This window comes from Schistocerca americana, chromosome 3, assembly GCF_021461395.2.
Source record: "Schistocerca americana isolate TAMUIC-IGC-003095 chromosome 3, iqSchAmer2.1, whole genome shotgun sequence".
In the NCBI taxonomy this organism is placed as follows: domain Eukaryota; kingdom Metazoa; phylum Arthropoda; class Insecta; order Orthoptera; family Acrididae; genus Schistocerca; species Schistocerca americana.
The window spans coordinates 749,688,681-749,702,284 of NC_060121.1; positions in this window are offsets into that span (position 1 = coordinate 749,688,681).

The following is a 13,604-nucleotide window of genomic DNA, read 5'->3' on the forward strand; positions in this document are numbered from 1 at the left end:
AAAGCAAACCGTTCAGAAGTTATGACGATTTTATTTCATACAGTTCAATAATTGTCAACCCGTATGTCCCTGTGTCACTCAGGCGTGCGATAATTCAACTCGGAATCCGAGCCACAATGCAACTTTATATTGTCCTTGTCTCAGAAAACTTTTTCAAAGGTGAAAGTCAGATTAGTTTCCAGAAAATCCAATGTCCACACTGTAACATGACACTATTTCTTAAATTATCAGTTTCTGTTTTTAATAAAAACAAGTGGCAATTCAGAGATAAAGAAGTTGGCCAATCTAAGCGGCGTTGGAATAAGGTAGCGTCTTTTAGAGCCCTCTGTGATAACAGACACAATTGAATGGTGCCGTTCTCAGGCGTCGGCATGGAGCTATAACCCTAATGTTTTCCCGTTTCACTTTGTGTGGTGGGGGAGGGGGAAGTCAGACGTTTTCACGAGTACGTCGTTAATCGATGATTAACATTAGGAAATATGAACAGCGACTATTATGAACGAAGCCATTTTTTTGAAACACTACAAATCTCCAACCCCCCGCAACGCATTCAATTTACATTTTGTCGGGTTGGCATCATTGCTGGAGAAGCACACTGACAGGCCGAAGACCACGCTAAATACAGGGCTATAATTATACAAAAAATGTTTACAGATTTTAAGTTAGAGGCGCCATGTCACGGATTGCGCGTCACCTCCCGCCGGAGGTTCAAGTCCTCCCTCGGGCATAGGTGTGTGTGTCGTTCTTAGCATAAGTTAGTTTAAGTAGTGTGTGAGTCTAGGGATCAATGACCTCAGCAGTTTGGAATTCACACACACGTTTTAACTCTGCTCACTACATCTTTCGTTGTGGCACCCACATGTTGACTGTCAGGAGTACGTCTGCCTGCTGCATGGTAAACATTTGTGCGCATGCACCATATGACTTAGCGCTCTCCATGAAATTGTGAGGATCACTTCTTGGAGAGTGTCTCTATGAACTGCGTATTTACCCAACAACATAAAAGTCTAGTTCATTGGTTATAAGCATTTGATTGTGTATACCTCTAGCCCGGACAGCCTGTATATCTCTGCCTGCGGCCATTAGTTGTCACTAACTTTCCAGTTGGTCTAATTCCCAAAGGAGTATTTATAGCCGACCGGGGTGGCTGAGCGGTTCTAGGCGCTACAGACTGGAACCGCGCGACCGCTACGGTCGCATGTTCGAATCCTGCCTCGGGCATGGATGTGTGTGATGTCCTTAGGTTAGTTAGGTTTAAGTAGTTCTAAGTTCTAGGGGACTGATGGCCTCAGAAGTTAAGTCCCATAGCGCCCAGAGCCATTTGAACCATTTTTGAGTATTCATATGGCATGTCTAATGGTTGAACAACGCTCACAAATTTGTGTTCTGGCTTGTTGAGGAAACAGTGACATGCGCAGTGCTGAACATTTTGGTGACACGAACATTTTGTTCATATAATCATGCTGTACACCACATACGATAATAAAGTTACCGGACAACAGCAGTGCGGTGAAACAGGGCACGCTGGATGCCACCAAACCACTCAAAAACAGATCAGGTGTTTTACGACGCAGGAAGCGAATAATGAGAGCGTTTAAATGGTTCCACACGCAAGAGGCGCCCCGCCCTACTTGGCTGCCGCTCGTAGCATGTGGGAAGAAAGCCCGGAATGACAAACGCTTCAGCTTTGGCAGCGCTGTAACTAGACATGCGCTACTAGTGCGCTGCAGCCGACCGAAGTGGCCGTGCGCTTAAAGGCGCTGCAGTCTGGAACCGCAAGACCGCTACGGTCGCATGTTCGAATCCTGCCTCGGGCATGGATGTTTGTGATGTCCTTAGGTTAGTTAGGTTTAACTAGCTCTAAGTTCTAGGGGACTAATGAATGACCTCAGCAGTTGAGTCCCATAGTGTTCAGAGCCATTTGAACCATTTGAACTAGTGCGCTGCGATATCTTCCGGTTATTTTCGGAAGCATTCAAATCGGTTGTCGTTTATAGAAAAGTGTTTTGAGTCTTCCCGAGCTGTTGCTTTTTTTCTTTTTTTTAGTCCCCTTTTCACTCTCTTTTGTACTTCATAATTCTAACGTTTCCAAAGTGTTGTGCTATCTACGCCTTCTGCTGTCACGCGTAATGCGATGCACTTAGACATTTATTGTTTGCAGTACATATCAGACTTACTAAATTTCTTGTTAAGTTCGCTTCTTCCTTCCCTTTTTTTGGACGTCTTTTTTCGTAAAATTTACGAAATATGGCAAAAGGCTCTGAGCACTATGGGACTTAACATCTGTGGTCATCAGTCCCCTAGAACTTAGAACTACTTAAACCTAACTAACCTAAGGACATCACACACATCCATGCCCGAGGCAGGATTCGAACCTGCGACTGTTTTACGAAATAGCACCCCGATTATTCTGATGAGGTCCGTAGCCTACATCTACATCCACACGCCGTAAACCACTGTGAAGTGCTTGGTGGAGCGTACTTCCCATTGTACCACGTATTAGGTTTATTGCTGTTTCATTCGCGTATGGAGCGCGGGAAGAATGATTAACTAGATGTTTCCGCACGGTTATTAGTGTAAACTTATCTGCACCTTCCCTGATGGAGCGATATGTAGTAGCCAGTAGCAAAAAACTGGTTCAAATGGCTCTAAGTACTATGGGACTTAACATCTGAGGTCATTAGTCCCCTAGAACTTAGAACTACTTGAACCTAACTAACCTAAGGACATCACACACATCCATGCCCGAGGCAGGATTCGAACCTGCGACCGTAGCAGTCTCGCGGTTCCGGACTGAAGCGCCTAGAACCGCACGACCACCGCGGCCGGCAGCCAGTAGCATATCCCTAGATTCCTCAGTCTATACGTAGGCTTTCAAGAGATAGCTGGTGTCTATCTTCAAGCGACTGCCAGTTCAGATTTTTCGGGATTTCCACGACGCCTTTCTGTGGGTCATTCACACCTGTGACCATTTGTGCTGGCCTTGTTTGTACATGTCCAGTAACTCCTGTCAGACCAATCTGGTATGGGTCCCACGCACTTGAACAATATTCTAGTGCTATGTAAGCAGTCTGCTTCGTAGACTGACTGCATCTTCCCAGTATCCTATCAATGAACCGACGTTTACCAACTGCTTTACCTATGACTGAGCCTATGACATTATCCCATTTCATATCCCCACAAATTGTTACTTACAGGTACTTTCATGAGTCTACGGATTCCAACTGTGACTCACTGATGATTCAGGCACAAGTTACAACAATTCTGTTTGGTGAATTGCGCTATTATACGTTTCTGATTTAAGGTGGATTGTGAATCTTTGGACTACTTTTAAATATTATTAGCGTCTGCCTGAATTATTGTACGGCTTTTTTTTCAGACAATTCTTAATTAATGCACCACCTGCAACAGGTATGGGATTGCCTGCAAGGTCATTAGCATACAACTCGAATAGGGAGTTTCGCAATACGTATTCAAGTGGCATGCCCGAAGTTACCTTTCCAGCTGTAGATGACTCTTCACCCAAGATAACATTCTGTGTTCTCCTTACCAAGATGTCCTCAATCCAGTCGCAAGTTTCGTCTGACCGTACTTTCGTTAATGAGCTTTGGTACGGTACTGAGTCAAATAATTTTCAGAAACCAAGTAATACTATCTGGTTACCATGATCCATGACCTTCCAAATGTTTAACCCAAAGCAAATAACATTTATGAAATTGTAAATAGTGAACAATCACCAGTAATAAACGTGGAAGAGTGACCTAATAAAATGACGCAAGGCACATCATAGATGAGAGAGCTGATAAAACACCAAAGGGCATCTGTCTGCAGATAAAAACTTGGCTATTTGGGATGAGTAACTCACAACGGCGAAGTGGCTGTACGACGGGACGCTTTCGAACTGTACTAGTATCACAAAAGTTTGTATCCAAAGAATGTGACGCTGCCTGTGTTACTCGTCTCCTTCGTCTGGGTTCAAGGCCTGATCCGGCACGAATATTCGTATGTTTCTAGTAAATCGGATAGCTGTCGCATAACCGTAATCCAAACTTCCTGGCAGATTAAAATTGTGTGCCGGACTGAGACTCGAACTCGGGACCTTTGCCTTTCGCGGGCAAGTGCTCTGCCAACTGAGCTACCCAAGCACGACTCACGCCCCGCCCTCACAGCTTTAATTCCGCCAGTATCTCGTCTCCTACGTTCCAAACTTCACAGAAGCTCTCCTGCGAACCTTGCAGAACTAGCACTCCTGGAAGAAAGGATATAGCGGAAACATGGCTTAGCCACAGCCTGGGGGATGTTTCTAGAATGAAATTTTCACTCTACAGCGGAGGGTGCGCTGATATGAAACTTCAATTGGTAGAGCACTTGCCAGCGAAAGGCAAAGGTCCCGAGTTCCAGTCTCGGTCTGGCACACAGTTTTAATCTGCCAGGAAGTTTCATATCAGCGCACACTCCGTTGTAGAGTGAAAATTTCATTCTAGAACCGTAATCCAGTTTGCGAGTACATTTCATAAAATTATTTAACTGTCACCTTGATGTATTTGCTGGTTGTATCACAGTTCGAAAGACACACAATCTAACACACGACTGACCATAGTCGGTAATGTGTAACTGAGAATAGTTTGTATGCGAATACTTTAACTATCACGTTGGTGCTTCTGTTGCTTGTAACACAGTTCATAAACACGTAATCTAACACACGACTGTCTTGGAAATTGTGAATGATTGAGGTACGCAGTAGAAAGTACGTTCAGGTACCTCCCTCAGTATTACGGCACTGGAGATGATAATACCCGGCCTGTCAGCTACTTCTACTTCCGGATAAATCTGCTGCGTTTGGTGATAAAAATAGCCTGGAGAACTGTAGTAATAAAACACAAACTGGCATTTGTTGACACAATGGCACGGTATAGGTTGAAGCAGCCCATAGTAGATACATCGGGTAGGCAGATGCCACCGCAGTACTCACCGCCTCTCGATCGGCGGCTTGTCGTGGTGTACGGGTCGCAGCTGCTGTGCTCCCTCAAGCTGTCTGTCGTGCCCAGCAGCGCCCCCGAGTGTATTTATACGCCGTGTGGGCTCGGCGGGTGAGGTCACCGCGGCTTGGGGGGTTACCAACCATTGAAGGTGAAAGGACTTTCCCTATTCGGGTGTTCAACGGCCGAGAAAGCAAGAGTCCGCAGAGCAAGAGGCGCCTTCCACTCCCACTCCGACCGGGTGTCGGGCGTCGGGTGGGGCGTGCACACGGACGCCGGCAGCTCCTTCTTCGAAGGAAGTAGAAAGTGAAGCCAAGTACCGACCACCGGGGCGCTTTGTGCTTCCGTCCCACGCCAGCCCAGGATACTCCAACAGTGGCCGTGATTGTGCCGTCTTTAAAAAAAAAAATAATTTAATAACAGTAATTGCACACACACACACACACACACACACACACACACACAATGAAGAGCCGTCCATGGAGATTTGTTCTAACTCAGCACATGCTCAATATGTCCACCATTTCGTTTCCTAGCTTCCTTACTCTACGGCACATGTCTTCCGTAATTTCACTGCAAGCTTGAAGAATAAGTCTTCAGAGCTCCATTAAATCACGTGAACGTTTAGGGGAAAATTTTTTCCTTTAGGTATCCCCAAAGAAAAAAGTCATATGGATTGAGGTTTGGGCTATTGGGGGGGGGGGGGGGGGGCAATCTTGTCCGTCATTGAAGTGACCTGGAAACCTGAATGAAGTGGTCCGCATGTCGAGATGCTCGTGTAAATACTCCAATACTCCAACACAGTGTTTGCAGTATGTGGCCTTGCTCCATCTTGCATGAACCACTGCGTGTTGAAGGGCAAGGCAGTAGCAAGAAGCTGTGGAATGAAGCTATTGCGAAGCATGCTCAAATAACGCTTCCTGTTCAAAGAAAAAGGGTCCAATAAGTCCGTGACAGGAAATTGCCGCCCACGTTGTAATCGGCGGAGAATAATGTTGTCGTTCATGAAGCACTTGTGGGTTTTCAGTGTCTGTTAACCACACCGTCTAAATGAAAATGCGCCTCGTCTGAAAACCAAACGTTGTTGAGAGTTTCTTCCCTATCCTCCGCCCACTGAGCAAACAGTAGTCTCTGCTGCTTGTGTTCTTCAGTGAGCTTCTGTGCACAGGTCATCTTGTATGGGTACATATGGAGATCACTTTTAAGAATGCGTTGAACGGAGCGTCTGGATATTCCCAGTTGCACTGCTGCTTTTCTACACGATTTCCCGGGACTTCTCTGTACAGCAACTCTTACCGCTTCAATATTCTCCGGCGAACAAACTGGCTTAGGTCGAGGTCGCTTCGCTTCCAATACTGTTCCTTCCTGTACAAATTTATCGTACAAACTGTGGATGGTCTTCTTGCAAGGGACCCATCGTGTGTTAAACTTGTCGAAAACGTCTCTGAGTCACAACAAGGCTTTTCGTTTCATGAAAAAGTAACACAATTGCCGATCGTTGCTGTGTGGTCAGTCTTCCATTGTCAGCCATTGCTGCTTACTAGTCTCCTAGCGGCAGGATCGTGAATTACACGTCATTTCGTAACTCATTTGTTTTTCCGAGCTCTGCTGGTACTGCTGTAGAGATCCCAGCGGGATGTCTAGTGTGCGTCGTAAATTGTGAAAGAAACAATTGGTAACACATTTCGTGCGCCGCCCTGTATATGTTGTGAAAATGTCAGTGTTATGTAATAATTTCTTCTACTCGCGGCATTACAACCCTGTGTGGCTTTTAGCCTCATCAACAAGTTTCCTCCAATCTGCCCTCTCCATCGCGGTTCTCAGTCATCCTTGGACACTGAGAGATTTTATATCTTCTTCCACATCATCTATCCACCGTTTTCGTGGCCTTCCTCTCTGTCGTCTTCCGGCTGGCTTCCATTCATAAATTTTTTTAGTTCTTCTTCCAGTATCCATCCTAAAGACATGTCCAAGCCAGGCTCTTCTTCTACTTTTTATAATTCTCACGATGTCAGCTTCTTGTATGAGTCGGTCCAGCTCAGTATTCGTCCTAGATCTCCTCCTGAACTGCCCCATAGATCTGGCGCAGCACTCTATGTTCAAATATACTGAGCTGCTGCTCAACGACACTCGTTAGCGTCCATGTTTCGCATCCGTAGGTTACAACTGGCCTGATTATGAATAAATAGCTGCAGCTCGGGTGACTGTTTAATAAACTAGTGGCCAACAATTTCTTAAATGTGTCGAAGCATCTATTACCACTTAGGATGTGCAGTTTTATTTCACTTGACATGAAATTTGTGCTGCTAATATGAGAGTGCAAATAGTCGAAGGTCCGCACATGTTCAGAATTGAAACCGTCTGTTGACAGTCTATCCAAGTTTTTATTTTCCTTCCTAATTTCTGTGGCTTCTTTCAGCTCGCATGTTGTCCTGCCTTGCGATACCCTTCTTCTACTAATAATTGCTACATTATCAGAATATGCGTATATCTGAGCAGACTTTGTGCCTATGTAATCAGATACCTAAAGGTTCCGCGTGGCTGCTTCAAGAGTCACATTGAAAAGCATTCTCGAGAGTGCGTCCCCTTGTCTGAGTACGTTACTAATGCTAAACCAGTTGCTCAGTTCTCCAACCACTCCCACTGCAGCCTTGGAACCGGCCAATGTTGCTTGAGTAAGTGAGACATACTTCAATGGTATACCAAGCAGCAGCAAATCATTTAGCAATTGTGCTCTATCGAGTCTATTAAAGGCCTGCTTGAAGTCTACATAGAGATTATGCAGCTCAATGTTCTACTCATATGCCTTTTCATGTACTTGCCTCAACATAAATATCTGGTCTGTTGTTCACCTATTAGGCAGAAATCCACACTGATACTCCCCCAGAATCTCTTCTGCATATGGAGCTAACTTGTTGTAGATAATACTAGAGAAGATCTTATAGGTTACATTCAGCAGGGTAATTCCTCGGTAGTTTTAACAGCACGTATTGTCTCCTTTCTTGTGTATTATTTGAATTACACCTAAGGTCCTTTCCCCTGGGATCCTTTCCTGACTCCATATCAACTTAACAAGTCTTGGATCCTTTTGTGAAGATAAGTTCCCCCATCTTTTAGCAGTTCTGCAGTTATAACATCAGTTCATGTTGCTCTGTAATTTTTTAGACAATACACTACCTTCCGTACTTCCTATAATGTTGATTCCTCTATTTCTGGGTCTGCAGTATAATGGAGTGGCTGCTCATTCCTGGTAGGATTGTCCTCCTAAATTTACTTGAAGTCTTTTCTCCATCTATCCAGAACATCTTATTTATCTGTCAGCAAATTTTCCTCTTCGTTCTGACAAGCTGTTATATTAGGCCTATATTCCTACATTCTTGAGTTCCTTATTTAATTTTCATTTAGAATTTTCTGCTTTCGTTCCGTTGATAGTGCTCTTCCATCTCCTCTATCTTTCTCTCCATGACTTCCCTTTTTTCCTTCTACGTACCCTTGGTGCCTCTGTTCTCTTTTCATTATATAATTCCTGATTTGATCTAGTATTCCGCTGCAAGCTTTTCAGCCTTGCTTCCTTTTTCTGTGCCACTGCCTCTCTACTTTCATCATCATACCAGTCTTCATTCCGAAGCCTCCTTGTTTCCCCCAGTATTTCACGTGATGTTGTCCTAACGGTATCTTGAATAGAGTTTCATTCGTTGTCTATATGATCTCCACCATATTTTATTTGAAGCTCCTGTCTCAATCTGTGCTGGCACTCCCGAGCAATAGGCCTATCTTTCATTTGTTCTATATTCCATTTCTTTACTCTGGATCTACTTCCTGTGGCAGCCATGGCAAGTTTCTGTCTCATTTTGGCTCCGACTGGGTAATGATCAGAATCAGAAAGAGCTCCTCGGAAAGTGCGCACATTTTCCATGTCGGATGCTCACCTCTTTGATGCCAATGTATGGTCTATTTGGTTTGCTTCGTTTGCTCTTGGTATTTTCCATGTCCCTTTATAGACATATTTCCTTGAAAACAGGTCGTTCTGTCTTCAACTTGTTTGCAGAAGCAAAGTGAGCAACCCTCATACCTTCATTATTAGTTTCATCAGGCAAACTTTCCTTACCAAACACAGTTCTGAATGCTTCGTCCTTTCCCTGTTTTACATTATAGCAGCCAAGAACAATTTTGAAATCGTATCTGGGTTGTTGTTGTGGTCTTCAATCCTGAGACTGGCTTGATACAGCTCTCCATGCTACTCTATCCTGTGCAAGCTTCCTCATCTCCCAGTACCTACTGCAGCCTACGTCCTTCTGAATCTGCTTAGTGTATTCATCTCTTGGTCTCTAACTATGATTTTTAAACTTCACGCAGCCCTCCGATACTAAATTTGTGATCCCTTGATGCCTCAGAACATGTCCTACCAACCGATCCCTTCTTCTAGTCAAGTTGTGCCACAAACTCCTCTTCTCCCCAATTCTATTGAATACCTCCTCATCAGTTCTGTGATCTACCCATCTAATCTTCAGCATTCTTCTGTAGCACCACATTTCGAAAGCTTCTATTCTCTTCTTTTCCAAACTATTTATCGTCCGTGTTTCACTTCCATACATGGCTACGCTCCATACAAGTACTTTCAGAAACGACTTCATGACACTTAAATCTATATTCGATGTTAACCAATTTTTCTTCTTCAGAAACGCTTTCCTAGTCACTGCCAATCTACATTTTATATCCTCTCTACTTCGACCATCAGCAGTCATTTTGCTCCCCAAATAGCAAAACACCTTTACTACTTTAAGTGTCTCATTTCCTAATCTAATTCCCTCAGTATCATGCGACTTAATTCGACTACATTCCATTAACCTCGTTTTGCTTTTGTTGATATGCATCTTGTACCCTCCTTTCAAGACACTGTCCATTCCGTTCAACTCCTCTTCCAAGTCCTTAGCTGTCTCTGATAGAATTACAATGTCATCGGCGACCCTCAAAGTTTTTATTTCTTCTCCATGGATTTTAATACCTACTCCGAACTTTTCCTTTGATTCCTTTATTGCTTGCTCAATATACACATTGAATAATATCGGAGATAGGCTACAACCCTGTCTCACTCCCTTCCCAACCACTGCTTCCCTTTCATGCTCCTCTACTCTTATAATTGCCATTTGGTTTCTGTACAAACTGTAAATAGCCTTTCGCTCCCTGTATTTTACCCCTGCTACCTTCAGAATTTGAAAGAGACTATTCCAATCGACATTGTCAAAAGCTTTCTCTAAGTCTACAAATGCTAGAAACGTAGGTTTGCCTTTCCTTAATCTTTCTTCTAAGATAAGTCGTAGGGTCAGTATTTCCTCACGTGTTCCAACATTTCTACGGAATCCAAACTGATCTTCCCCGAGGTCGGCTTCTACCAGTTTTTCCATTCGTCTGTAAAGAATTCGCGTTAGTATTTTGCAGATGTGACTTATTAAACTATAGTTCGGTAATTTTCAAATCTGTCAACACCTGCTGTCTTTGGGATTGGAATTATTATATTCTTCTTGAAGTCTGTCTTCGCCTGTCTCATACATCTTGCTCACCAGATGGTAGAGTTTTGTCAGGACTGGCTCTCCCAAGGCTGTCAGTAGTTCTAATGGAATGTTGTCTACTCTGGGGGGCCTTGTTTCGACTCAGGTCTTTCAGTGCTCTGTCAAACTCTTCACGCAGGACCATATCTTCCATTTATCTTCATCTACATCCTCAAGTACATCGCCCTTGTATAGACCCTCTATGTACGCCTTCCACCTTTCTGCTTTCCCTTCTTTGCTTAGAACTGGGTTTCCATCAAAGCTCTTGATATTAATGCAAGTGATTCTCCTTTCTCCAAACGTCTCTTTAATGTTCCTGTAGGCCGTACCTATCTTACCCCTAGCGAGATAAGCCTCTACATCCTCATATTTGTCCTCTAGCCATCCCTGCTTAGCCATTTTGCACTGCCTGTCGATATCAATTTTGAGACGTTTGTATTCCTTTTTGCCTGCTTCATTTATTGCATTTTTATATTTTCTCCTTTCATCAATTAAATTCATTACTTCTTCTGTTACCCAAGGGTTTCTACCAGCCCACGTCTTTTTACCTATTTGATTCTCTGCTGCCTTCACTATTTCGTCCCTCAAAGTTGCCCATTCTTCTTCTACAGTATTTCTTCCCCCATTCCTGTCAATTGTTCCCTTATGCTCTCCCTGAAACTCTGTACAACCTCTGGTTCTTTCAGTTTATCCAGGTCCCATCTCCTTAAATTCCCACCTTTTTCCAGTTTCTTCAGTTTTGATCTATAGTTCATAACTAATAGATTGTGGTCAGCGTCCACATCTGCCCCCCTGGAAATGTCTTACAATTTAAAACCTCGTTCCTAAATCTCTGTCTCACCATTATATATTCTATCTGATACCTTTTAGTATCTCCAGGGTTCTTCCATGTATACAGCATTCTTTCATGATTTTTAAACCAAGTGTTAGCTATGACTAAGTTATGCTCTGTGCAAAATTCTACCAGGCGGCTTCCTCTTGCATTTTATAGCCCCAATCCATATGCACCTACTATGTTTCCTTCTCTCCCTTTTCCTACTCTTGATTTCCAGTCACCCATGACTATTAAATTTTCGTCTCACTTCACTACCTAAATAATTTCTTTTATCTCATCATACATCTCATCAATTTCTTCATCATCTGCAGAGCTAGTTGGCATATTAACTTGTACTACTGTAGTAGGCATGGGCTTCGTGTCTATCTTGGCCACAATAATGCGTTCACTATGCTGTTCGTAGTAGCTTACCCGCACTCCTATTTTTTTATTCATTATTAAACCCACTCCTGCATTACCCCTATTTGATTTTGTATTTATAATCCTGTATTCACCTGACCAAAAGTCTTGTTCCTCCTTCAACCGAACTTCACTAATTCCCACTATATCTAACTTTAACCTATCCATTTCCCTTTTTAAATTTTCTAACCTACCTGCCCGATTAAGGGATCTGACATTCCACGCTCCGATCCGTAGAACGCCAGTTTTCTTTCTCCTGATAACGATGTCCTCTTGAGTAGTCCCCGCCCGGAGATCCGAATGGGGGATTATTTTACCTCCGTAATAAAAAAAATGGCTCTGAGCACTATGGGACTTAACATCTATGGTCATCAGTCCCCTAGAACTTAGAACTACTTAAACCTAACTAACCTAAGGACAGCACACAACACCCAGCCATCACGAGAAAATCCCTGACCCCGCCGGGAATCGAACCTCCGTAATATTTTACCCCAGAGGACGCCATTATCATTTAATCATACAGTAAAGCTGCATGCCCTCGGGAAAAATTAAGGCTGTAGTTTCCCCTTGCTTGCAGCCATTCGCAGTACCAGAACAGCAAGGCCATTTTGGTTAGTGTTACAAGGCCAGATCAGTCAATCATCCAGACAGTTGCCCCTGCAACTACTGAAAAGGCTGCTGCCCCTCTTCAGGAACCACACGTTTGTCTGGCCTCTCAACAGATACCCCTCCATTGTGGTTGCACCTACGGTACGGCTATCTGTATAGTTGAGGCACCCAAGCCTCCCCACCAACGGCAAGGTCCATGGTTCATGGGGGGAGGCTTATCTTGGTATGCTGTCAAAAACCTCCTGTAGTTGATGACAGATGATGTCCACAGTATTTTCATCTGATTCTTCCGTTGGTGCACATACATTCACGAAGATCACATTGTGAAATTTGCCTTTCATACGCAGAGAACATATTGCGTTGGTGCACATACATTCACAAAGGTCACATTGTGAAATATGCCTTTCATGCGCAGCGTACATATTCTTTCATTGTGTGGGGTGAAAGCAATAACGATCTACCCATATCCTTGGAGACTATAAACCCAACTCCACACCCCCCTTATCTTTCGTCTTTTCCTGCATAGTAAGGGAGAATATCTCCTTCTAAATCTCTCCTCTCACCTTCCACCTGATTTCCCGTAGTGCATCAACTCCCATTCCATCCCTTAGCACCTCTGCAACACTATTCATCGCTCCTGTTTGCAGCAGCGTACGCACGTTCCAAATTCAAAATTTAAGCATCGATAAATCCGTATTCCTGTTTCCTAGCAGAGGTTGTCTTCCTATGGCCAGCCCGGCATTCCTTGTAGACTTATTCGCAATAATAGATTTTCTACAAGGGAAGGGTATCAAACCTGCGCTCAACCCCCAACCTGGAGGACCATTTCGGGGTTAGCTTCCCTCTAGAGATTGACGACCTAGCCTATAAATTGCGCCATACCCTTGGTGTGGGACACACGTCTGGCTTCTCAGTCGAGACCACTCCAGCTACAATACCGCCGGCACAGTTTTCGACCGCATCAAAGCACGCAAATCCTCCTTCTCGTCACTGCAGGTGCCTACGATAAGTTGATGTCTTTTTGAACACAATTTTAATTTATATAAATGTACAAATATGGAAAATTCTTTCGTCAAACCAACTCGAAATTCATACGCATTCAAAGTAAACATTCCCTATAGAGACATCGATCCATAGTACCGTCTCTCGCTATATAATAAGAGAACAGCTGTGCGAATAGTGCACAATAGTTACAAATTAAATGCATAAGACGTGTGTAAAATATTTTCATGC